Raw genomic sequence first — 27,571 nt, forward strand, 5'->3', positions numbered from 1 at the left:
CCAGGCCCGACTGTAGCAATGGAGATAACCCAGGATTGTGCCAGCTGGTGTTCCAGGAAAAGCTGGGTTGCTGAAGGTAAAACAGCTGCTGTGGATACTGGCTGGAACCAGACTGTTGTTAGCACGGAGTGGATACTGGCTGGAACCAGTTAAATAATAGATGAACTTGGGAGCGATGAAATATGAACTGAAATGTAGAACTTGAGAGCGGAGAAATAATAATACCGGTGGAGAGTGGTAAAGTGTAGAAAGGACACCGGCCCTTTAAGGGAAGCTGTACTCTGCTGAAAGCTGAGCTGGAAGCAGGTAATGTTGTAGCTGGAAACAGATGAATCCACAATGGATTGGAGAGTCAGGCTACACCGCAGGTGGAATGCTGGTGCGGGTCTCTATGGTGGAAGTCTTGAGACAGGAGCTGGAACCTGGAAGACAATCACAGGAGAGAGACAAACAGGAACTAGGTTTGACAACCAAAGCACTGACGCCTTCCTTGCTCAGGCACAGTGTATTTATACCTGCAGCAAGGAAGGGATTGGCTAGGCAATTATGTGGATTAACAATACTGACAACAGATTGGAGGAAATGATCAGCTGACAGAATCCAAGATGGCTGCGCCCATGCAGACACTTGGAGGGAAGTTTGGTTTGTAATCCATGTGGTAATGAAAACAGTAATGGCGGCGCCGGCCACCGGAGACAGGAGGCGCCAGGCTGACAGATGCACATCCAACCACGCGGACACAGCGGAGGCCGCGGCTGACGTAATCGCCACTCAGACACTCTGCATGCAGAAGTTCAGGGACGGCGGCGGAGGCCGCGGGAGACGCCATGCCAGGTGTAATATGGCGTTTACTGTGACAGCGTCCCAGAGTGACAGGAGAGGATACAGGAATGTACACATCAGGATAACAGATGGGATCCGGTCCTGGAGCGCTGAGCCAGCCTTAGGAGGCATCTGATGGGTAAGAAATGGCGTCCAGATACCCGGATCGTGACACTAATGTTTTGACTGAGTTCCATGATAACAAAGTTTCCGGGCATCCAGGGATCTCTAAGACATTGGAGTTAGTCTCCCGCTCAGTATGGTGGCCTGGTCTTTCTAAAGACGTTAAGGAGTTTGTTTCTTCATGTCAGGTTTGTGCACAGCATAAGGTTCCCCGTTCCTTGCCTATCGGGCAACTTATGCCCTTGAATGTCCCTCTCAGGCCATGGTCTCATATTTCCATGGATTTTGTGGTGGACCTTCCCCTTTCAGCTGGATGCAGAGTCATTTGGGTGGTAGTAGACCGTTTTAGCAAGATGGCTCATTTCATTGCCCTTCCCCGACTGCCATCTGCCCAAGGATTGGCAGTGTTGTTTCTCCGCCATATTTTCAGACTTCATGGGTTGCCCACTGATATTGTTTCTGATCGGGGTCCACAATTCGTTGCACAATTCTGGAAGTGTTTTTGTGCTTCATTAAAGATGAGATTGTCATTAACATCTGGTTACCACCCACAGTCCAACGGGCAAACCGAGCGAGTTAACCAATCATTGAAACAGTATTTGCGTTTGTACTCAGCCAAACTCCAGAATGATTGGTCCGAGTTTCTTCCATTAGCGGAGTTTGCTTACAATAATTCTTGTCATTCCTCCACCAACGTGTCTCCATTCTTTTCAGTTTTTGGTTTTCACCCCAGAGCTAATTCTTTTTTTCAACATTCCTCAGTTTCCTCGCTAACCTTAACCTCCCATCTCAGAGCCATTTGGAAAAAAGTGCACCTTGCTCTCAGAAAAGCGGCCTTTCGTGAGAAAAAAATTTTCTGACCGGCTCCGACGTCCTTGCAATTTTAAGGTGGGAGATAGGGTATGGTTGTCGACTCGTAACATTAGACTTCGACAATCTTCAGCTAGGTTGGGACCCAAATTTATTGGACCATTTCATATCATTAAAAAAGTTAACCCAGTTGCTTTCCGGTTACGTTTACCAAAATCTCTTCGGATTGGTAATACGTTTCATTGCTCCCTGTTGAAGCCATACATTTCTTCCAATAAATTTCCTCGAAAGATCTCTCAGGGAAGATCTCCAGTGGATGTACAGGGACAACAGGAGTTCCTGGTGGAGAAGGTTCTCGATTCCAAGTTGTCCAGGGGCCGGCTTTATTTTCTGGTTCACTGGAAAGGTTATGGTCCAGAGGAAAGGTCCTGGGTCCTGGATAAGGATCTTCATGCCCCAAGGGTCAAGAGGGCATTTTTTCGGGAGTTTCATTGGAAGCCTGGCTTTAGGGGTTCCTTGACCCCTCCTCAAGGGGGGGGTACTGTTAGGCGCCGGGGTCCGCTCGTCGGTGCGGCCCGGCGCCTAGCAACCAGGGACGCCGTACGCGGACAGCCGCCGGCTCCCTGGCAACGCTGGACGCCGGGCGCGCTGAGCCGCACGGACCCTAGCAACGGGGACGCCACTGGCGGACCGTGTTCCCCGTTGCTAGGTTTTAAGAGTTAATGTATTCTCCTGCTCTCTGGCCATGCAGCAAGGCAGCTGCATGGCATTTATTCTAATCAGCCTTTTGGCAGCTGATTGGAGGACTCCTTGTTAAATACACTCCCAGGGCTTCTCACAGACGCCGGTAATAGCTTCCTGCATGCTGTTTCTGTTTGCTGAGAGTCTGTTCCAGTCTTGCTGTATCCGGTCATTCCAGTATTCGGAAGTCCTGAGCTCGGAAGTTTGTCATCTTATTCCTGGAGTCCTGACTAATCACCATATAACATCCAGTGGTGTTCGTGAGTCGCGGCCTTGCCGTGTGTTGCGGCTTGTCCGCTTTATTATTTATTATTTGTGTTTTGGAGCATTCTGCGGAGGGTTCCGCTTCCACAGGTCCACTCTGGTATCCGGCGGTGCTGGGTAGGAGTATTGGACAAGTGGATTTTGGTTGTCCTTTTCCCTGGCGGGTTTCCGCACATACTTCTGTTTTTGTTAGTTAGCTTGTTGCCCCTGGCCTGTTGTCAGTCAGAGGTCCTCTTGTTATCATCCTGCCTCGGATTTCCCTTTGTCTCTCACTAAGACCGGGGGGCACCGGAGTTGGGCAGACATAATCCGCCCTTCAAACGTGGCTGCCAGGGGCTCAAGAAACCATAGTCTCGCAGGGGATTTCCGATAGCACGGGTGAGACAATAGAGTTAGGGCGCCAGGGGCAACTAGTCTTCCCTGCTCCCGTTACCTGCATTCCATTCCAGCGCTCTGGTCCTTGTCATAAAATCTCCTCCGGTCAGGAGTGCTGGAATCATAACAGAGTTAGGGAGATTGTTACTATTTCAGGGAGTCTCCTGCAGAATGAGGGAGGGTAGGCAACTATGACCGCTACTGTGCAGTGTAATATGATAACTGACGCTGCTGTGAGGTGTAATGTGAATTGGTACTATTCTGTGACCAAGCCTCATCCCCATGAAACCACGCCCCTATATATTCCACTAAGGGGTGCCAGAATATATTCTCACTTACCAAAAAAATTAGGCTCGGGTCGACCCTGCATGTTGGGGAAGGTGGCGTTGGAAAGGATGGGATCCAAGGTGACAGATGAAGGACAGGGGAGAATAGTTGGTTACCAGGAAAAGAGTACATGGAGAAGGTGAAATGAGGCCCAAGGTTTATAAACCTTCCTCATGAAGAAAGACATCATGAATTCCATTTGGTACATGTACCAGAGCCTGGGCTTAAACCACTTAACTAGCATGGTCAGATTTCATGCAACTGCGTCGTCCCACCCTGTCCCCCCTTTTTTGACGAGGAGATCCGTTCTGCAGATGTGCATAATATAATGTTTAAATATTTTAAAAAATATATTTTTCAACATTATTAAATAAAATAAATACAAAACAATGTTGTTAACACTTTTGAAGTGAAAAATCGTCAGTTAAGTGGTTTTAATAGCTTCTGTAGTAGGAGTGAGAGATTGTTTCCAGTAAACCAAAATATGGCAGGTGACGGCTTATACAATATGTTTGATTATTTTACTTTGATGATGGGTCGCAGAAGGAACATTTAGGGGAAGAAGAAAAGGGAGCTTTACCACCACCAGGACCCATACTTTATTACTGTGTTTGTTCCCAGATGTAAGTAAAACTGTAGAATATGCCGGCACCAGTAGCGGATCTTGCCACGGGCAAGATCCGCCACTGTGCTCCCCGCTGCTGTGCCCCCCCCCCCCCCCCTGCTGGTCCCCCGCTCTGAAGGGAACCAGACGCTACGCGTCTAGTTTCCCTTCGTGGAGGGGACCTTTGCTGTGCGGTGCGCGATGACGTCGCACCGCACAGCATTGTGGCACAGATGCTAAGGGTCATAATTGACCTCTAGTGTCTATGCTGATCCGAGGAGAGGAGCGGAGCCAGCGGCTGTCTGCAGCGGTCTGGAATCAGGAACTGGGATAGTAAGTATACTTTTTTTTTTTATTCTCTTCCAGCGGCGCTACAGGGGGCACAAATGGGGGCGTAACTGACCACGCCCCTATAGTTTTGCCCGGGGCGCAACAAGAGCAAGAACCGGCCCTGGCTGGTACTATATAAATAAATGGTGATAAAATAAATAACAAGTAATGTGTTGCTGTCTCAGGCTGTACTCTCAATGTTACTTCGTATTTTTCAAAGCTGCATGACAGGGTGACTAATCTATATATTTCATATTGTCAGGTTGGCTGATGATCTGTCCTGACCTGCTGTCACCATAGTATTCAGTTTTGCATGATAAAATCCCAGAAGATCATTGTTTGGGAGGAGACCCAATGCACGTGCATCTGATGATACCTTAGTGTTGCAGCGGAGTATCTGGATAGTCCTGCCGTGCACTCATCAATGTGAATGCCTAACCTTTACTCTCACAGTACAAACTCAGCAGCTAGGTGATCAAAGCAATTACAGATGTAGCCATCCTCATCGTTGCCACAATGCGTACACAAAGGCATACGCATCGTGGTAGGCTGCAGTACACGTTGTGCTGCGACTAATTACAGCCGGCATTATACCATATGAATGAATGGGCGTGTGCGTGCGAACGCACGCGCACATTCATTCACGGGCACATTAACCACGCCATCCGTGATAGCAGCCTAGATGAGAGTGGCTACATCTCTAAGTGCAAGTTGGGACCTGAAAGCTGTTCACTGGCAAACTAACACTGGGGGGTAATTCAAATGTTTGAAAAGTCGGTTGGGTGTCTGTTTTTTCCTATCTAATAGACAGGAAAAAAACAGACACCCAACCGACTTTTCAAACAATTGAATACCCCCAATATGAATTTGACTTGCAATTCAGTTACAAACTCACATTGCTTTTTAAGAGGAAATTAGATTTCTTTTGTGCACCCTCCTGAGCAGGTGTAAAGGTAAGGAAAATATTTTACAGCAAGGGCGTAGCTACAATAGGTGCAGGAGGTGCTGCTGCTACGGGGCCCAGGCAGCCTCAGGGGCCCGGCCCTCCTCTTGCACCTAGTTGTTGAGCCCCATTGCTTTTATTTCTCAGCAGTGTGCTGCTGCTCTGGCGGCCGTCTCCGTCTCCTCAGTCCTAACTGATGCTGGTAGGAAGCGTGGCTGAGCCTGCAGAGACATCCCCGGACCGTGGCCACGCCTCCTCCCAGCGTCAGTAAGGAGAGACGAGACTGAGCCGGCGGGGACCGAGAGCGGAGCAGTACACTGCTGAGAAATTAAAAGCAGGCAGCGGGGCACAAATGGTGAGTGCCGTCATGCTGGAACTGGGGTCTTTGCTTAGTTCACGGGGGAAGAGTGTCCCCATGAGCAATCCGCAGGGTGGGTTCCGGGGGAAGGGGGAAACTTCTGTGTTTGTGCGTAGTCCACGGGGGGAAGAGGGGGGCAGTCTCAGCAGTCAGCCAGGGGGGCCCCATGGTGATTGTGCTGTGGGGCCCCCATTGGCATAGCTACGCCTCTGTTTTACAGAAAACATTTTGGGACATGGCATATTCAGGTTTCTTAGCAAACCAATAAAGCACAATAATAGGCAAAACCATGTTGCACTGCAGGTGGGGCAGATGTAACATGAGCAGAGAGAGTTAGATTTGGGTGGGTTATACTATTTCTGTGCAGGGTAATACTGACTGCATTATTTTTACACTGCAATTTAGATTTCAGTTTGAACGCACCCCACCCAAATCTAACTCTCTCTGCACATGTTACTTCTGCCCCACCTGCAGTGCAACATGGTTAAGCCCATTAGTGTGCTTTTTTGGTTTGCTAACAAACTTGAATAAGGCCCATAGAGGGTCATTCAGACCCAATTGCACGCTAGCTTTTTTTTGCAGCGGTGCAATCGGGTCTGAACTGCACATGCGTCTGCACCGCAGGCGCGCTGGCCGCCGGAGATGGGGATAGCCGGACAGTGATGGATTTTACGAAGAAAGCGATCACACCAGCGATCGCAAGAAGATTGAAAGGCAGGGCATCCATCAGGGGGGGACTGTGGGGACTGGTGTCCCAGGCCCTTGTAGAGGGGTGGGGGGCCTGGCTCCTACCGCCAATACCGATAGAGCTGCACCAGTCTGTGAATCAACAGCAGTCTGATGTACAAGGAGGACTTCTTAAAACAAGCCTTATCTCCGCAACACTCCTCCTTTATGTAATGTCACAATGTATGACATCACATAGGGGTGGAGGAGAGCGGCAGAATATTTTTTTTGGGAGGGAGGGGCCCTGTCTATTTTGTCAATCCCGGCCCCATAATTTCTGATGGCAGTCCTGTTGACAGGAAGAGGAAGTTTGTGGGTGGCTGGTTTTTAAGGTGTGTCCGGGAGAACGCAGACGTGTCCAGCCGTTTGGAGGGAGGATTCCTGACGTCACCTCCTGGCCGGATCATCGCTGCAGCTGAGTAAGTCCTGAGCTGTGCAGAGACTGCACAAACTTTTGTTTGTGCAGCTCTCTGCACAAGCGTTTACAACCCTGCACATCAACTACCCCCTCCCCCTGTAGGCGGCAACTACCTGATCGCAGAACTGCAATAAAAAGCTTGCGTGCAATTAGGTCTGAATCACCCCCAATGTTCATAACCCCTGGTGCACCTCTCCCAATGAATAATCACGCACTAGGAGTGGTTTAAATAGCATAATTTGCCCAATAAAAACATGCTCATTTAAAGGTGAATTTCTCTAAATAGCTCAAAAACTTTTTACAAACTTGAGTAAAAAAATTACTGAAAAATTACTATATAAACATTTTTTCTGTATCCCAAAATGCTGGAAAGGACTTAAATTTGATGAAAAACACTTGCTGGCTATCATTTTACAACCATTAATAAAAAGTGGCCAAATATTTTGTTGTCTGCTATACCACTCTATTTAAAAAAATCTTGAAATATCTTGTCTGTAATGAGCCCCATAAAGACTCACAGGTGTGTGAATTATACTTGCCCACCCTCCCAGAACAGCCAGGAGAGTCCCAAAAATTGTGTTTCACTCCCGGCCCCCTGGTTACAGAGTCTGCCCACACCAAATCCAGCCCTGTCCCAGCCACCCGCTTACCTAGTCAAAGTGGGTAGGGCATTGACGCAGTTTGCGCTGAATCGCGTCATCATAGCCCTGCCCCCAGTCTACAATGTCGGTAATCTGGGCATTGTATAGTGGGGGTCGGGGTCACGATGACCCGACTGCACCTCCATGCCCCCACACCGCCCATCTATCCTGATGCCACACCCCCTGTTGGGAAGAGCTGGCTGTCCCTCCCGAAGGTGGCAACTAGAAAGTCGGCAAGTGTGGTGTGAATCTACCATACTCTGCAAGGTGTTCCATACTCTGCAATAAGTGCCCTTAGTAGAGAAATGTCATTGGCAGCACCAGAAGGTAAGGTCTCCAAGTGCCCGACATCAACCCCTTCTCCCCTATGGTATCTGACACCAATCCTCTCCCTGCCCACACCTGGGTTTCTTTCCTGATTATGCCACTGTGAGAGGGAGCTGTGCATCCTGTGTAAATGACCCCATGCTGCCTTATTAACACTAAAGGCAGCGTGTGATGGGACTACAAAGGGCACCTTATGCTATGTATTCTATTTCCCCTTCCCCTGAAACATAGTTTTTATTATTTTTCTATAACAAAACATGTACAGTAACAAGTTATATAAAGCCAGAAAAGTACAGAAATGGAGCAGTGTACAACAGGATAAGCCTTCAGTCAATAGTGACCAGTATCATGGCTATCTTAAGTTAGTATAAGGCGTTTCAGCAAGGGAAAAAAGGAGATTTATGGTAAGAACTTACCTTTGTTAAATCTCTTTCTGCGAGGTACACTGTATTCCACAGGGAATAACATTGGGGTGTAGAGTAGGATCTTGATCCGAGGCACCAACAGGCTCCAACACCGACGCCGGAATCTCTACACCCGGTAAAATACCCACACCACCCGAGGGAGAATATAACCCTGTGGCGTCCTAAGGTCACCCACTGGGCCCAAAACGTGGCGAGCCCGCGTGGGGACACGCTGCGCTCATCACCGGTATGCCGGCTGTCTGGATCCTGGCGTTGGTCCCCTGACTGCCGGTATCCCGACAGTCGGGATATCCTACTGATCCCGTCAGGGCTTCGATATTTAAGTGGCCTCTCCTCTCTCGAACACCCTGCTGGTGTCCCCCCTCCAATGTGTTATGTTAGGCCAGTTTGAATAAAAAAACACCTTATACAGGTTGAGTATCCCATATCCAAATATTCCGAAATACGGAATATTCCGAAATACAGACTTTTTTGAATGAGAGTGAGATAGTGAAACCTTTGTTTTTTGATGGCTCAATGTACACAAACTTTGTTTAATACACAAAGTTATTAAAAATATTTTATTAAATGTCCTTCAGGCTGTGTGTATAAGGTGTATATGAAACATAAATGAATTGTGTGAATGTACACACACTTTGTTTAATGTACAAAATTATAAAAAATATTGGCTAAAATTATCTTCAGGCTGTGTGTATAAGTTGTATATGAAACATAAATGCATTCTGTGCTTAGATTTAGGTCCCATAACCATGATATCACATTATGGTATGCAATTATTCCAAAATACGGAAAAATCCCATATCCAAAATATCTCTGGTCCCAAGCATTTTGGATAAGGGATACTCAACCTGTACTTTGACTATCTTTAAGACAGTAGCTTATAATATAAATTATAATAAATTATGGTGTACTGGAGATGTCTATAGGAGGCATTAAAATATTTAGTGACTCAACCTGCAGGTTACCACAGACAACAAAAAAATCAACAGATTGGGCAGTATCTAATTAGGCATGGTAATTTACCGCAGCTAAATGATTGCCGGGGGCAATCCTGATAGAGCCTGAATTAGCCCCGATAACCAGCGCGTATACCCCAATGCCCACACGTAACAGGAATTGGTTTTGCCTGCCTCAGGCAGGCAAAGCCAAATCCCTGATAAGTGACCATTTTTTTACATGAAAAGTGCAGTGAAAATACATAGATATACAGCTTTTTTGCGGGACTTATATATGTTCGCATAAAAATGGGTGTTTTTTGCACAAGGTAATCGGATAGGGGTAAAAAAAAATGGAAAACACCCGTTTCTCGCAACTGCAGCACTATCACGGCTAATTGGATACTGCCCATTCTGTTTACCATAAATTGGTGCATATTTTAATGAGAACAAGGTATATTGACAGTTCTACTTGTAAAATGAGGACATAAGTGTATATACCCATAATTCAAACATTTTACTTCCTTATTGGCATTGCCCCGTCTTCAAGAAAGTTCAACACAACAGAGCACCCAGCTGGCGGCAGCTGTATTACAGTTTAGCTAAGAAAGAGAAGTTGCTTTAGTTAAATTAGTTTTTTGCATTTTAACTTGTCCAGAAGATATTCCATTAAAGATGAAAATGGAGCATATTTATTTTGATACAAAAGTTTAAAAATCATCCTCTAACTAGAAATTGGATACTGCACAGAACACATTATGTTCCTCGTGTTCTGCCACCCCAGAAAATTACAGCTTTGTGCAATATGTGGCACTGGAGCAACAGAAAATGAGAAGTTGGTTTGTTTATTTGAAACACATTACATTCCCTGTGCTTTCATATTAACATACCCATAAAACACTGTAATTTACCACAGATAACACTTTGTCTAAAAATCATTGTTGAAAGTTGACTGTTTAAAGGAAATAGGTATTTTAAAGTGTCCTCCCTATTTCCCGAGCAAACACGTATAGTTATAAAGGACATACTGTGTGCTGGAAAATAAAATAAATCTAATGGTGTGTACACACGGTGAGATCCTTGCTATGCCCAATTTTCACTTTGCGATTTCCCCTGAACTCCCCGGAGCCCAGCACCACCGATTTTGACTAACTTTTCTTGAGATATGGACTATGTGTGCTTACGATTTTGGCTTATGTGAGATTTTGGCTTATGTGAGATGTCATTGACATGTGAGATGAACTAGATAGTACCCCGATCTAGCAAGGATTGACTTGCCTGCACAGTCTATCTTTTCTTGCGATACCGACCTGGCGGGACCGCGCATCGGGATCGAATCGGGATCGCAAGTGGCATAACACCTTGCGATTTGCACTAACTTTTCTTTCGATTTTGACTATATAGTCAAAATCGAAAGAAAAAAATCTCACCGTGTGTAACAGCACCTTATTGGGAAGTCCAATAAATTATATTTTATGTTTATTGTTAATCTCGTATATATGACTGTGGGGATTAGTTTTAGGGCAGTGATGTCAGGGCAGTATTTTGCCCCTTAGAGGCAGCCATTTTGTATGCTCATCCTGTTTATGAGACTTTGGCCTATCAACTCTAGTACAAACCAGTAACAACACTGAAGCATGGGCACAACATGCAAAACCTTCATTCTTTAATTAATTCTGTTTCAGCAGTAATAACTTTTAATTGCAATACAATAATGAGAGGTATATCTGTGAATTGGGAATGGGTCATTAGGTCGACAACACTTAGGTCATCAGGTCGACCACTATTGGTTGATATGCAGTAGGTTGATATGGTCAATAGGTCGATATGTACTGGGTCTACATGGAAAAAGGTCGACACAAGTCTTTTGTTTGTTTTTGGTGTCGTTTTCTTTGTAAAGTGACGGGGAATCCCAATGAATGCACCGAGTCCCCTCGCATGGCTCGCGGGGTAAGGTGACTCGCTCCGCTACCTCTGCGCTCGGCACAGGTTACCATTTCCAATTGTAGTCCCGCGTGGATCGTAAAATATGAAAAAATTAAAAAAATGTTTAAAAAAGTGGAAAACTCATGTCGACCTTTTGCCCTGTCGACCTATTACATGCCGACCTATTGACCATGTCGACCTAATGCATGTCGAGCAATACAGGTCGACCTAATGACTGTCGACCTAAGTGCTGTCGACCTAATGACCGTATCCCCTGTGAATCAGTTTTATGGCACACTGATAATTTTAAAATAAAATGTGTAATTTAATTACTACCATCTAAAATGATTGTATTATTATCTCTACAAAGTATAAAATAGAGATCCCAGTAGACGTCTGTCTTTCTGTCCGAGCTGATCTTGAGAACCACTGGACGTATTTTGATGCGGTTTGAATAACTCTATAGAGCATTTGTCGAGGTAGGTTTAGGTTTATTAAACATTAATCTATGACAAAAGGGAGCTGGGCAGTGACGATTTTAGTGAAGCAAGTCAAAGAAAAAAGGCTGTCCAATCATTTTCTTTGCTTACACTGTCTAAACCGTTAACGATATATCACAACGATGGACTTTATTTTATACAATGGGGGGTATCCATTTACTGGTCTCTAACTGGATACCGCGATAATGACCATCGATAATTAATCGCGATAACAGGCTGTTTTTATCGGCCGAAACGGCATTCGAGCTAATTGGATAACCCACTATGTAGAGATTGATGTGTATTATCTGGTTTCTCCAGAAAAAAATATATAAGCCCTGTTTACTAAAATGTCAGTTATACACTTTTTCCCCCATTCCTATTTTATTTATGTGAAAAACTTATTTTCTCAAAGTAACATTAATATAGAATGTTTTTCTCCATTTTACATTTTTCTATACGTTTCAGCTAAAGTCATTAGGAAGGGAAGTCAAAAGATGAAGGACAAACTGGCAGAAGACGGGAGGAGGGGACAATCGGAGGTGCATGGGCGGCTGGTGGGTCTAATGGTGCCCATACACTTGTGCGATGCCCTGCGATGCGACATCGCAGGGCATCGCACCTGAACTGCCAAAGTGATTGCCTTGCATTCATGCGATAGAGCACATGGTAATCACATGATGGCACGTCACCACCGAGTGGGAGCGCCTCAAGCCGCTCCCGGCAGGTGCACATCGCAGTGAGATATATTGCATGTGTTTTTAAAAACACATGCAATCACACTGTGATGTGATAAATATTAAGTGCAGCACTTACTATCTTGCAATGGGACATTCGACCGGCGTGCCTACGCATCGCGTCGCATGGTACCTAAAACGTGCATACAATCCTTTGATTTAGCTCACAGATGCGGTTGAAGTCGAAGGATTGTATGCCATATCGCACAAGTTTATGGGCTACATAAGAGTATATATGAGCTTGCTTATGTACAACTTTATGTGATCTTTCGCGTGTCACGTCAAAACGAAATCTTTTCATGTTGACGTCAGGAAGAAAAATTACTAATGTCATCCACTAGGAAATCTTATAAGACCTTGGTTAAAAAATTGCCCACATACAAAGCCGGATCGTTAGTTGTTACTAAATATAATGAACAAAAAAATGGGGATTTATTATTATTATTAATTAATAATAATAATAATAATAATAATAATAAATTATTAGTATATTGGGGCCAATCCAATTAGGTGTGAGGGGTGAGTTGCCCTTTGATGCGGCGTTTCAACGCCGGCAACGGCACCTGAACTCACACCCTTCACAGCCCAAATTTGCTCAAAAGTGTTTGCATCTTCTGTGAGTTTGGGCTGCCATACAGTGCGGGTGTAGCTGCGCTGAACCACGGTCGCGAGTTTCTCCCTCCTAACTGGATTGACCCCATTATTTGAAAAAGAAGTAGCATGGCCACCAATCTTCTTCACCCTGATTCATAGGTAAGGAAGCCCTGTACTATACTTTCCAAAAATACTGCCTGTAATAATTTGTTTCTGTAGGTTTTATTTTTGTTTATAGTCGTGCACCATAAGGCCGTAGTATGATGCAGCAATATTGTTTGAGCGCTGGAGGTGTTATTTCAATACTATGAGGAAATAAGATGACCATTTATATGTATAGCTATACATACCCTCCAACATTGGCCCTCATTCCGAGTTGTTCGCTCGGTATTTTTCATCGCATCGCAGTGAAAATCCGCTTAGTACGCATGCGCAATGTTCGCACTGCGACTGCGCCAAGTAACTTTACTATGAAGAAAGTAATTTTACTCACGGCTTTTTCATCGCTCCGGCGATCGTAATGTGATTGACAGGAAATGGGTGTTACTGGGCGGAAACACGGCGTTTCAGGGGCGTGTGGCTGAAAACGCTACCGTTTCCGGAAAAAACGCAGGAGTGGCCGGGGAAACGGTGGGAGTGCCTGGGCGAACGCTGGGTGTGTTTGTGACGTCAACCAGGAACGACAAGCACTGAAATGATCGCACAGGCAGAGTAAGTCTGAAGCTACTCTGAAACTGCTAAGTAGTTAGTAATCGCAATATTGCGAATACATCGGTCGCAATTTTAAGAAGCTAAGATTCACTCCCAGTAGGCGGCGGCTTAGCGTGTGTAACTCTGCTAAATTCGCCTTGCGACCGATCAACTCGGAATGAGGGCCATTGAACACTCGAAAACCGGTACAAATTAGGAAAGGGGCGTGGTCACAGGCAAAGGGGCATGGCCACCCCCCCTTTCCTATACTTTCTATGGAGATTTAGTGCGCAAAAAATCAGTACAAAGCCCTTTTTGGCCGGTACAGACCATAAAAAAACGGTATTGTACCGGCCAAAAAGGTACAGTTGGAGGGTATGAGCTGTATATAACAGAACACTAAGCAATTTCATATCCATGTTTTTCATACACAACACTTACCCAATATGTCAGTCATTCTATAGGATAACTTCAAAAGAGGGGCTCATCTACTTAAAGACGAGCCATTTTGAAAAGCGTTCCTGAGGTGCAAGGAACATAGGAATAGTCAATCATAATAAACAGAAATATAACTAAACGTCACATATGCTCCGAGACTTACCAGAAATGTTGCCATATGATATGTCTGTTATGGCAGAATCTACAGACTAGAGATATCACTATATCATTCATAATTATAATACTTAACTATACCTATAGATCAACAAAAATCAGATAAATGAAATTCGTGTTTATATTTCTAAAGATCCTGTCAGCATTAACTATTTTTTTTGGATGACCTTAATTAATGTTTTCATTGCTGAACATATTACACACAGGCTAATATTATAAGCAAGCTGTTGTTATGGAGGAATGACAGCCATTACCAGTACAGAAAATCACCCTAAACCCTGGCTGAAACTTCTGTCTAGAAAGGGGGTGCAATATTGTCCCTGCCTAGAAATTATCTGTACCTTGGACTACTAATGCACAGACGCCTGGTTTACAGGAAATCTAGTAGTAATGTAACAATATTCCCCATTAGTGAGACATTGCTGACACACAACCTGTAACGTTATTATTTATTATTACTGGATTTGGGGGAGGTTATGATTCGTGAGGTGGATTATGAGTGGGGATTTTGGGTGGAATATGGGAATTCTCTGCACTTCCTGTGATTATAAAAGAGACTTGCAAGCACCTTACTAGTCAATGGCATGACATGAAAACACAGCGAAAAGTGCAACTCATCAACATGCTGATGGAGGGGGACAGAGCTGAAGGTAAAGAGTCTAAAAATAAAGCTAAAACAAAGTGGGTGGAGGAAGAGCGAAAAAATGCCCTAACAAAAACAAAAACAAAAACCCCACACACAATATAAGAGAAAGCAGAGAGTGAGCGAGGGGAGCAGCGCGCATGCGCAGTGGCAGCCTCTGGGCCATATTGGAATGAGGCAGTGAGCAGCGGCGGGGGGTGAATAGCTGAGAAGCAGAGGGAAGAGAGAGCAGCGCACCGGGCCAAGCAAATCAGCCTGGAAAAAGTCCGTACGGGTAAGGAAAAGCTCTGCAACGGGTGTCCTTAGACAGGGGAGAGTCTGAGCTACCTGCTGAGGGGGTTTTCTCCGCTTTCTATAGGCTGTCGGCTTTTTTAAGAGCTTCCCAAGTTTGCAACAATGTATTCCTGTAGGAGGATGTTGTGTATATGTGTGAGTATGGGAGGGGGCCAGCTAGCTGCACTTTAGCAGTGCATGGTTATTTCTATACACCATTATACCCGGTAATGTGTGCCTGGGTGCTGGCATTGCCCTCTTACTCTCTTCTGCTCTTACTTTCTCTATAGCCTTACAAAAAAAACAAAACACAATATACTAATAAAAAAACCTATAGAGATCAACAACTTCATGCAAAGTCAGCAGCTACTGGCCATCGTGTGTGTGTGTGTGTGTGTGTGTGTGTGTGTGTGTGAGTGTTGGTCACAGGAATATTGGGATATTGTTGAGGATATGGGGAGAAATTTCCATTGAGTCCTTCACAGTCTGATTTGTTTCATATTGTAGTTGCATTTTCTCATGTCTTCTGAAGTGTGCCCCCACTGTCTGTCTTATATAGCCTGTTATTGGCAATCTTAACTAGAAAAAGAAAAAAAATCAGCATATTTAAGCACAAAATTGTAGTCTCTAATGTAGCGATCTACTTAATGAAAATACAGTGTCAGTTTTCATGACACTGTCTGTAACCCCTCCACTGCTGGATTGTAGTATTTTAGCTTGATTTTGTGTTTTTGTATCCTGTATTCAAACCTAGCTTCCACTGTCATTTTTCCTACATGATCATTATGTAACCATCCAAATTTCAGTTATCATTTTTCTTAAATTGTTAAAAAGTTTTAGTTATCTGTTATTTTTGTGAGCTAAATATTTATTTATACACTCCGCCTGTCACATTCTTATCTATCTATCTATCTATCTATCTATCTATCTATCTATCTATCTTCAAAAGGAAAGAAACGCAGGTGCAGACTAGTATCAGAAGACAAAGAAGTACAATTGAAAAATAAATATAATATCTACTGTGTGTGTGTATATATATGTGTGTGTATGTATGTATATATATATATATATATATATATATATATATATATATATATTATGTTATATGATCAATGCTTTTGAATGATACAACTTTATATTACTTATAGACACAGTAAGGTTTTGCTTCTTTGGTTAGAGATTCTTAATCTGTGAGTCACTAAGCAAACCAAAAAAAAAGAAAAAAAGAAAGTAAATCTGTTCAGGGTAGATCCCCAGAAGCATCTTTAAAAAAAGTAAAAAATAAAATAAGGTTGTAATTATTTCATTTCATTTGCTTCCACTTGTGCAGTATTGTAATACAAATAAATAACTTGCAGTTAGCATATAAGTACAGGAAAATGTATTGGTCTATTAAGTCTGTTTTTCATAAAATTATGCAAGAATCTGTCAATGTCACCGAAATATAATACAAAAGGATAACTAGAATTACAGACAGAGTCCCCATTACTCTCCGTGATGACTGCAGTCCGACACTTATGTACCAAGGGCCTAATTCATGTTTGTACGTAAATGCAATTGCGATTCTCTAGGCTACTGAGCTGCCAATGTTAGCAAGTGAAACTGCCGCCCAGGAATACAAAGAGACACCCACCAGACTCCTCACAAACTCAATAGCAATTGCGTACACATTACACAATATGTATTGAAACATATGGGGCATACACATGGGGCGATTTTTGCCTATTTTCTAAGCGATCTGTCTAGATTGCTTAGAAATTAAGCACGGATTGCTCCGTGTGTACACCCCATAGTGATGGCGATGCGCGGTCCGGCGCGTTGCTATTGCCCACTCAGATCTTTAGCACATGCAGGCAAGATCTAGTTAGATCGCCTAGCATGTGCATAAGAACACTGGTTAGCACAGATTGCTCAGCACACATCACTGTGTGTATAGGGGGGTATACACAGAGCGATCCGTGTTTAAAATCTAAGCAATCTGACTAGATTGCTTAGATTTTAAGCACGGATCTGCCGTGTGTATGCTGCCTAGCGATAGGGCCGCGCATCGCTAACACCGGTGAAAGATTGAGCCTGCATGCAGGCTCAATCTAGCGGGTCGCTCACTTCACCGCTGTGTGAAGTGAGCGGGCCCCCGTCCTTCTTCCCCCTCACTCAGCACATTGCGCTGTGCTGAGCGGGGGGAGAGATGTGTGCTGAGCAGTCTGTGTTAAGCTCGCTCAGCACACATCTCTCCCGTCAGTACCCCCCTTATAGCGATGTGTGCTGAGCGATCTGTGCTAACCTAGATTGCTTAGCACACAGCACAACTCCCCTTTAACTCCCTGTTAACGCCTTCAAGCAGTCACTTCCTGTCAATCACTGTGCGCCAATGTTCTCAGTGCGAGCGGGAACGCAGCTGCACCCTCGCACTTTGATCGCAGCACATGCAGTTTGCCGATAATCAATCCGTTGACTGATAAATTGGCCATTGCGTAAAATATGAATTAAGCCCTAAATTCAGAAAAGCGTAGAGTTTCAGATGGCAGTAGCTGTTTTATGCCTGTGAAGGCATTTTTGTGCGAGAAGGATCCTGCAATTTCTTCCGTGTAGCCTCTGGCTGGCGCAGTGGAGCTTCAGAACCTGACACTGTGCACTGTGTTAGCCAAGGTGGAGGAGTATTTCAGAAGCATGAAAGGCTACTACAATGTGCCAGGGAGTGTTTCGCAGGGATAGAGATTTAGCAGAAGCGCTGTCCCTGCCTAAGTTGTTAGTACATAACAGGGAGAGATATGTAAAAAATTATTATTCCCGCTGTGAAATAGATTGAACAAAATCATAGCTTCTGGGATTTTTAACACAGGTCTTCATAACCCATCTACCCCACCCTGGGAGATTACCTTTAAAGAAAAAGAAAAAAAAAAAGAAAATTTTATATATATATATATATATATATATATATATATATATATATAATGTATGTAATAGATGCACTCTCCAATAATGATCAGATCGGGTTCACTTAAGTCGTCATCAGTTTATTCAAAGTAGCCACACAATATCTTGACGTTTTGATTAAAAAATATGAATCTTCATCAGGAAAAGGCTTACACAGTTCCAACATTAGTACTAAATGGAAAATGCAGTAAAACCCCCATTTACTGCATTTTACGAATGTACTAACTATGGCCGCCGGGGCACCGTCTGCTTTCGCCGGCGTTACCCCATAGAAGCCTATAGAGTTCTCTCCATAGCACAGGTGTGAGGGTTTCAATCAAATCCCTCCAAGCATGCCCCGCGGCCTCCCCGTCACTCTGCGCATGCGCAGAACGACTTCCGGGTCATAAACTCGGAAGTACAGGGTCCGCCAGAGATCGCAAAGGACAGCTCTTATCAGAAGAGCTGTCCTTTGCAATGCTAATCGCATATGTAAGTGCATATGCACTTAGCATCTTTGCGATGGCTGGCAATATCAGTTAGTACATCCTGTCCGTAGGGAGAGTCATGTCAGATGTATGAAGGCCTACAATTGGGCATATGCCTTTGCTTTCTGAGCATGCGTACAGTGAAATCTCACAATACACTATGCAGACTGACACACCACTTACTCTACTCTACTATCAGCCCCTAATAGTCAGAATCGGTTAGCTGCGATTTGTTCCCGTGGGTAAATGCCCAGAGCTAATCAATTACAGACTCTCTGGAGGAGCAAGGAGAAATGAGCGCTAACTGCTTCTTCGGGACTGCTCGCAGGCCTGTACTTGAAGCATAATCCGCGATAAGTGCCAGCATCAGGGGGAGGAGCGCACCGCATCAGAGTTAATAGGATAGCTCCCAGCGATACAATTACCTGTGGTTATTAGTAATTGGATACCCCCATTGTCTTGTACTGTAAGTCGTTGGTTGCCTGTTTGACTCATTTATTTATGTACTTTGGGCCTAATTCAGACCTGATTGTAGATGTGCGAAAATTCTCTGATATGCGGGGGGACGCCCAGCACAGGACGTATCTGCCCCGCATGCTGGGTCCTGCTCCCCCCCCATCGTCTTCCGGCTAAGGCAGGCGGCTACCCACCATGTTTAGTGTCGCAGCGGCTGCGTGTAACATCACGCAGCTGCCCTGCAAACGTTCCGGCCACTCCTGCGTTGTCCAGATTGCCCCCGAAAAATGCAGCTGACACACCCGGCGACCACCTCTGCCTGTCAATCAGGCAGAGGCGATCACACAAGTGAGATGCCATCCTTTCTCACTGTGTGTGCATGCGCAGTGCGGCTGCTGCGCGTGCGCACACAGCACAGGGCTTCAGTCTACGTACGCTGCCGCAACCAGGTCTGAATTAGACCCCTTCTTAGATGCTGCGAAACCCTTGTGGTGCCATATAAATAAATAATAATAATGTGACTCAACCCGCGACTAATAGAATCTTCCCCATAAGATTCAATCCATATAAACCATATACTAGACACCTACGATTTAAATATTTTGCTTGGAGAAATAAAAGATTATGGTTCAGTAAACAAGACTGGATTTCATGCAAGATTTAATTTGTTTTATTTGTGATCGTATGGGAATTGATAGGCAAGAGAGCTGGTTATCTCTTTTGGATACACCTTTTTATGGGGGTTCGGTATACCAACGGCGGGAGCGCAACAAAGCCCCTTGCGGGCTTGCAGTGCTCACCATGCAGTGGGCTCGTTGGCTCGCTGCTCTCGCCACAGGTTCTATTCCCACTCTATGGGTGTCGTGGACACCCACGAGTGGGAATAGTCCCTGTTGGTCGGCATGGTGTCAGTATTGTGACCCCGCCGGTCACATAAACGCATCCCTTTTTTGGTAGGTAAGAAGCATGCTTTCTCTGTTTGATACTGAGCCATGTGGGCTACAAGATTTAATTATTTCATTTAGGGATATACAGTATAAGGATAGCTCCTTCTGTGTTATCTTATGGACATAGAAGGGTTATTTAATAACTGCACTTGCCTAGGTTTTATAGGTAGTTAGATAAACCCTGAATGTGTCTTGATACTTATATCTGAAGAGTCTTCTCTTCAGTGTGAGGGAAAACAAGATCACTCCTCTGCATAAGTTTCCCCCAGCCCACCCCATGCCTCATCATAAACAAGTGTAATTCAGCATGCAGGCATGTTTTGGGATGTGCTCTATACACTGCACTCTGAATCCTGGGTTCCAAAACAGATTCCCAGATGTTTCTAACTAAAATTAATGGATGAAAATTCATGATTTAGTTCTACCCATAGAAGCTAGTGCTATAATATACTATGACCTTCAGTATGTTACAGTGTAGCAGGAGGGCAGTGGGATCTACATGGAAACTGGTCAAATAATATTTATATATGTTTGGGACTTAGCCAAATGTGTCTTCTGTTGTCCTTGCTGTAATTGGCATCATTGTGAATATAATTTCTCTTATGTCCTAGAGGATGCTGGGGTCCATATTAGTACCATGGGGTATAGACGGGTCTACCAGGAGCCATTGGCACTTTAAGAGTTTAACAGTGTGGGCTGGCTCCTCCCTCTATGCCCCTCCTACAAGACTCAGTTTATGTGCCCGGAGGAGCGGGTCACAGCTAGGGGAGCTCTACAGAGCTTCTTTAGTAAAAGTTTTTTTTAGAGTTTGTTATTTTACAGGGAGGCTGCTGGCAACAGCCTCCCTGCATCGAGGGACTGAGGTGGGGAGCAGTGTCCGCCCTGCGGGGTCTGAGCCACTGTCTCCGCTGACTGGACACTGAGCTCCAGAGGGGATAGATCGCTCCTCGCAGCAGGGGAACGCTCACCCCGGCAGCATGCCGCCACCCCCTTGCAGAGCTGAAGTGTGGCGAGTGAGTCATCGGCTCCCTGCCAAGCGGGGAGCCAATGTGAAGATGGCACCTACAGGGTAGGGAGCGCAGTACTGACTGCGCTCCGGGGGCTCGGCGGTACATGGTGAGGGGCGCCCTGAGCCGGCGCCTTAACCCTACACTGACCAGAAAGCCTGTCGGGGTCCTCGGATCTCAGCCACCAGAAAATCCTCAGGCCAGTATAATCTTGGAAGAGCGGGAAGACGGTGCCATTAAGGGGGCGGAGCTTCTCCTCAGAGCGGACCCAGCAGCGTTCAGCGCCGTTTTCCTGCCTGCAGACACGCTGCCTGTGAAGATCAGTCCCTCCAGAGCAACTCCAGCTATCTGTACGGTACCAGGGGGTTGTAGAAGGGAGGGGAGACTGTGTATAGACTGTGTCATCTATTAAGGGACACAGTCAGCGCTGGTTAAGGGTCTCCCTATACCTGTATAGCGCTGTGTGTGGGTTGGCTCCAATCTCTGTGTCTCTCTGCCATTCTTGGTGGGGAAACTCTGTCCTGTACCCTGTGTGTATGTGGGGTGTGCAAGCAACTATGTCTAGAGACTCTCTCATATGCTGCAGAGGATAGATCTTCTCAGGAAGATCCCATCCCATGTAATCAGGATTGCACTGTTGTAGTGCAGATCCCGGCTAGGGAACCGGAGTGGTTAGCCTCTCTTAGGGGGGCTGTTTCTCAGATTTCTGAAAGGGTTGCAAGGACTGAGCATGCAACTCGGGTATTGCAGTCCTCTATGGCAGTATGGTCCGATACTGCTCCCCCGGGGCCCCCTGTGGTACATTCTCACAAACGTGCTCTTGCGCAAATTACGCAGGATGACATGGATACCGATTCTGACACAGCATACGGTGATGGGGATGTGTCAAGGGGACGGCATCACTTGCTAAGGGGGTGCAGTTGATGATTGAGGCCATGCGGGATGTGTTAAATATTTCTGACACACCTCCTGAGCAGGTTGAGGAGGCTTTTTTCACAGACTGTAAGAAAGCCCCTCTCACCTTCCCTGCTTCTAAGGAATTAAATGCCATTTTTGAAAAGGCCTGGGAAAACCCGGAGAAAAAAATTCCAGATCCCTAAAAGGGTTCTGGTTGCTTTTCCCTTCCCGGAGGACGATAGAAAAAAATGGGAGTCCCCGCCTATAGTTGACGCCTCTGTTTCCAGGCTGTCAAAACAAGTGGTTTTGCCTGTCCCGGGATCTACCGCGTTGAAAGACCCGGCGGATCGCAAGGTGGATGCTACGCTCAAATCCATATACACTGCTTCAGGGGCGATACTGCGGCCTACTATTGCCTGTGCATGGATTTCAAAAGCAATAGCAAAGTGGTCAATCACTCTGCAGGAGGAGTTGACTACGATGGATAAAGGTGACGTTGATTTGTTTTTACGTAACATACAGGATTCTGCAGGGTTTCTGGTGGAGTCCATGAAGGATCTGGGTTCCATGGCTGCGGGGATCTCCTCCATGTGCGTCTCGGCTCGCAGGGGTCTCTGGCTACGCCAATGGTCTGCGGACGCGGAATCCAGGAAAAGTGTGGAGAGCCTACCCTATACAGGTCAGACTCTGTTTGGGGAGGCGCTGGATGTGTGGATTTCCACAGCTACAGTGGGTAAGTCTCCTTTTCTCCCCTCAGCTGCACCGGCTATGAAGAAGCCTTTTTCTCCCAACACCACACAGTCTGTTCGGCCCACTAGGACTAGAAAGAACAAGCGCTCTCACACCTTATTTAGAGGTGGTTGTGCCAAATCCAAAAAGCCTGCTACCGCAGGTTCCCAGGACCAGAAGCCTGCTTCTGGTGCCTCAAAGTCCTCAGCATGACGGGAGACCGCACAGCCTGGAAGTAGGTCAGGTGGGTGCGAGACTCCGGCATTTCAGCCACGTGTGGGTGTCGTCCGGCCTGGATACAGGATATTGTGTCCCGGGGGTACAGGCTGAAGTTTCAAACTCTCCAACCTCACTGATTCTTCAAATCAGGCTTGCCGGCTTAGCCGGCAGGCAGAGCTATTTTACTGGATGCTATCCGAAAATTTGTATTGTCGGAGGTCATTGTTCCAGTTCCACCTCATCAGTTGAACAAAGGTTACTATTTGAACCTTTTTGTGGTACCGAAGCCGGATGGTTCAGTCAGGCCAATTCTAAGCTTGAAATCATTGAACCCTTATCTCAGGAACTTCAAATTCAAAATGGAGTCTCTGCGAGCAGTTATCTCAGGACTGACGGATGGGGAGTTTCTGGTGTCCCTGAACATCAAGGATGCGTACCTCCACATTCCCATTTGGTCCCTGCATCAGGCTTATCTCAGGTTTGCACTGTTAGACGATCACTATCAGTTTTAGGCACTGCCATTCGGTCTCTCCACAGCACCGAGGATCTTCACCAAGGTGATGGCAGAGATGATGGTTCTCCGCAAGCAGGGGGTGAACATAATTCTGTATCTGGACGACCTGCTAATCAAGGCATTGTCCAGAAGAAGTTGTTAAGATCCATTGCTCTCACGACGCATCTGCTCAAGGAGCACGGTTGGATCCTGAACCTACGGGATGTCTTGAAGCCGGCCCGGGTATCGGTTCATCAGTGCATCTGCCTTCTGGGGAAGATGGTTGCCTCCTACGAGGCTCTGCAGTACAGAAGGTTTCATGCTCTGTCCTTTCAACTGGATCTCTTGGACCAGTGGTTGGGATCTCACATATGCACCAGAGGATACATCTGTCGCCGAAAACAAGGATTTTGCTCCTCTGGTGGCTGCAACTACCTCACCTTCTGGAGGGCCGAAGGTTCGGGGTTCAGGACTGGATCCTTCTAACCACGGATGCAAGTCTAAGAGGTTGGGGAGCAGTCGCTCAAGGGGAAACCTTGCAAGGAAGGTGGTCAAGTCAGGAATCCCTTCTTCCGATAAACATCCTGGAGCTAAGAGCCGTATACAACGGCCTTCTTCAAGTGGCACACTTTCTACAGGATCGGACCGTTCAGGTGCAGTCGGACAATGTGACCACAGTGGCCTACATAAACCGACAAGGCAGAACGAAGAGCAGGGCTGCAATGTCAGAGGTGACAAGGATCCTCCTCTGGGCAGGAAGGCACGCTGTAGCGATGTAAGCAATCTTTATTCCGGGAGTAGATAACTGGGAAGCGGACTTCCTCAGCAGACACAATCTCCATCCAGGAGAGTGGGGCGAGGAGGTAACCGGTTGGTGGGGGGTTCCTCACATAGACATGATGGCCTCCCGCCTCAAGAAGCTTCGGAGGTACTGTTCCAGGTCGAGAGACCCACAGGCAGTGGTGATGGACGCACTAGTAATGCCGTGGGTGTTCACGTCAGTGTATGTGTTCCCTCCACTTCCTCTTATCCCAAGAGTTCTACAACTTGTAAAGAGAACAAGGGTTCTGGCAATCCTCATTGCTCCGAACTGGCCAAGGAGGGCTTGGTACGCGGATCTGCTGGATCTACTGCTGGAAGATCCAAGGCCTCTGCTTCTTTGGGAGGATCTTCTACTACAGGGGCCATTCGCTTATCAAGACTCACCATAGCTTTGTTTGATGGCATGGCGGTTGAGCGCCAGATCTTATCTCGGAAGGGTATTCCGAGCGAGGTTATTCCTACCCTGATACAGGCTAGGAAGGGGGTAACGTCTAAACATTGCCATCGTATTTGGAAAAGTATGTGTCTTGGTGTGAATCCAAGAAGTTCCCTGCGGTGGAGTTTCAACTTGGACAGTTTCTCCTTTTCCTGCAAGCAGGTGTGGATTTAGGCCTGTGATTGGACTCTGTCAGGGTCCAGATTTCGGCCTTATCCATTTTCTTCCAGAAACAATTGGCTGTCCTCCCTGAGGTTCAGACCTTTTTGAAAGGGGTTCTGCACATCCAGCCCCCTTATGTGGCGCCAACGGCACCATGGGATCTTGATGTGATGTTGCAGTTCTGCAATCGGATTGGTTTGAGCCTTTACAGGAGGCTGAAATCAAGTTTCTCACATGGAAGGCGGTAACTTTGTTGGCCTTGGCTTCTGCTCGACATGTGTTGGAATTGGGGGCTTTGTCCTGTAAAAGTCCCTATCTAGTCTTCCATGAAGATAGGGCGGAACTCAGGACTCGTCCACAGTTCCTTCCTAAGGTTTTGTCGGCTTTTCATATCAACTAACCTATTGTGGTGCCAGTGGCTACAGACTCCTCAATTGCTTCAAAAGCCTTGTATGTTGTGAGGGCTTTGAAGATTTATGTGAAGAGGACTGCTCGTCTCAGGAAATCTAACTTTGTTTGTCCTCTCTGATCCCAAGAAAATTGGGTGTCCTGCTTCTAAGCAGTCGATTTCTCGCTGGATCAGGTTCACCATCCAGCATGCCTATTATACGGCAGGATTGCCGTGTCCAAAATCGGTTAAGGCCCACTCTACTCGTAAGGTGGGTTCTTCCTGCGTGGCTGCCTGGTGTGTCTCTGCCTTACAGCTTTGTTGAGCAGCTACTTGGTCTGGTTCAAACACGTTTGCTAAGTTTTACAAGTTCGATACTTTGGCCTTTGATGTCCTCAAGTTTGGTTAAGCAGTTCTGCAGGAGCCTGCGCGCTCTCCCTCCCGTTCTGGGAGCTTTGGTACATCCCCATGGTACTAATATGGACTCCAGCATCCTCTAGGCCGTAAGAGAAAATAGGATTTTAAATACCTTCCGGTAAATCTTTTTCTCGTAGTCCGTAGAGGATGCTGGGCACGCACCCGGCGCGTCTTTATCCTGCAGTTATTTGGTTCAGTACTACCTTGTTCCTAGGTAAGTTATGTGTTTGTTCCTGTTTCAGTACTGTTTCAGCTGTTGCTGAGTTCTCCGGCCTGTTGGCCGGATTTGCCTTGTTGTGTGAGCTGGTATGAATCTCGCCACTATCTGTGTATTTCCTTCTCTCGAAGTATGTAGTCTCCTCGGGCACAGTTTCTAGACTGAGTCTGGTAGGAGGGGCATAGAGGGAGGAGCCAGCCCACACTGTTAAACTCTTAAAGTGCCAATGGCTCCTGGTGGACCCATCTATACCCCATGGTACTAATATGGACCCCAGGATCCTCTACGGACTACGAGAAAAGTATTTACCGGTAGGTAATTAAAATCTTATTATTAGTATTACCAGTATTTGGGGGGGTGTGGAAGGAAGTGAAAACAAATAATTTTAGACTATGGCTGTTATTTAATTTGAGTTCTGGGCTGAAAAAGTTGAAGAGCATGATATTGGAACTTTAGAAAATCTTCGTAGACCTATCTGAGACATGGATGTATTTGTTTTGTTTAAGTAAACATTTCTGTGTAAACATTATAGTTACTACATTTATAACTGGACAGTAATTGTGCCCACAATTCAACAGTCAAGCACCAGGGTTATTGTTCATGGTGCCCAAATTGAACAAGATTGATCTGTTGAGCTTTTTGGATAAGAGGCTACCCTACTTCTTGCTTCATTCCTGGCTGTTAATGCAGTTAGAATGTAACCACACAAACAGGTCATCTTCTTGACCACATTTACCACCACACCCTGTAATAATCCTATTGATCTCAATAAGATCATTATCAAGCATTGACAAACGCGTTGCCAGGGGCGTTTCTACAGAGGCTCTAGTTTTGTGAAGCTGTAGAATTACCCTATTTCTCTAAGGCAATAGGATATTCATTTTACTTCCACCTTCTTTTTGACCAACACTAAACACAAGAGAGAAGAGTTGAACGTGGTAGTATACTGATTGCCTGATACTGCAACACACATTGGCGTTTCTATAATGGGTGCAATGGGTGCGATGCACACGGGCCCCTGGGTCCAGGGGGGCCCACACTGCACCCATTTTAATACTTACCTTTCCGGAGTCCAGCGCCAGGAGCTGAGATCGCGGTGAAAATCGCAGCCAAAATGGCCACCGCGCATGCGCGGTAGCCAAATTGGTCTCCAGATCATGGCGGGCGCCATGTTTCAGGACACTTGCGTATGCGCAGTAGACTCCGGCACAATGCTGGAGTCTACAGCGCCGTGCAGAGGAGGGGGCCCACCTGGAGGTGCACACGGGGGGGGGGGGGGGCTACATTGCACACCCTAACTGTACATAATGAGAGGTGCTACTATGCTGAGACCTGTAGTATCACACACAGAAAAAAAGGGACTGTTTATGCACTCTTCAGACTTTCCTGATCAGAATTTTAATACATTTTGCAATTTCACATTAAGTAAAAGTGAGGTTCTTTACATCATTTCTGCCAAACATATGGGCCTACCCACCGCTTCCAGGTAACCTCATCAACAAGTAGGTCCCTAATATTCTAAAGGTTCAAGTCCAGGGCGTGGGACACCCCCAGGCTGGCCCAACCAAACCACCCCAGGCACCACACTAGTGAGAGAGAGCAAGTAAAGTGTTAGGGTGGTATCCAATTACCCACGGTCATGCGAATTTTTTTTTTTTTTTTACGGGTTATCTAATTGGATAGCCTGTAAAAAATAAATAAAAAATTATAGGTGAAACTGGCGAAAAACTGACTGTTTTCACACCTGATGTTTGTCGCATCTAATTGGATACCCCCCTTACAGTGTTAGATATGAAAAACAAACAACAACCTCCGTACTGCCAAATCATCTAACCCACCTTTACTTCCAGAATG

General features: G+C 45.8%; 1 protein-coding gene across 3 annotated transcripts in view; it reads left to right on the forward strand.

The window, feature by feature from the left end:
* Positions 1-27,571, forward strand: part of SFMBT1 (Scm like with four mbt domains 1) — a 355,522-nt gene that overhangs the window by 61,450 nt on the left and 266,501 nt on the right. The window contains exon 1 of one of the 3 annotated variants that reach the window (XM_063940695.1): positions 14,804-14,857. The exons of 1 other annotated variant lie outside the window; for it this stretch is intronic. The gene's annotated coding sequence lies outside the window, so the exon portion shown is untranslated. Of the gene's footprint in view, positions 1-14,803; positions 14,858-14,975; positions 15,125-27,571 lie in introns of those variants that run through there. One more of the 3 variants, XM_063940694.1, reaches the window with a different exon arrangement.

Source organism: Pseudophryne corroboree, chromosome 9, assembly GCF_028390025.1.
Source record: "Pseudophryne corroboree isolate aPseCor3 chromosome 9, aPseCor3.hap2, whole genome shotgun sequence".
Classification (NCBI taxonomy): Eukaryota; Metazoa; Chordata; class Amphibia; order Anura; family Myobatrachidae; genus Pseudophryne; species Pseudophryne corroboree.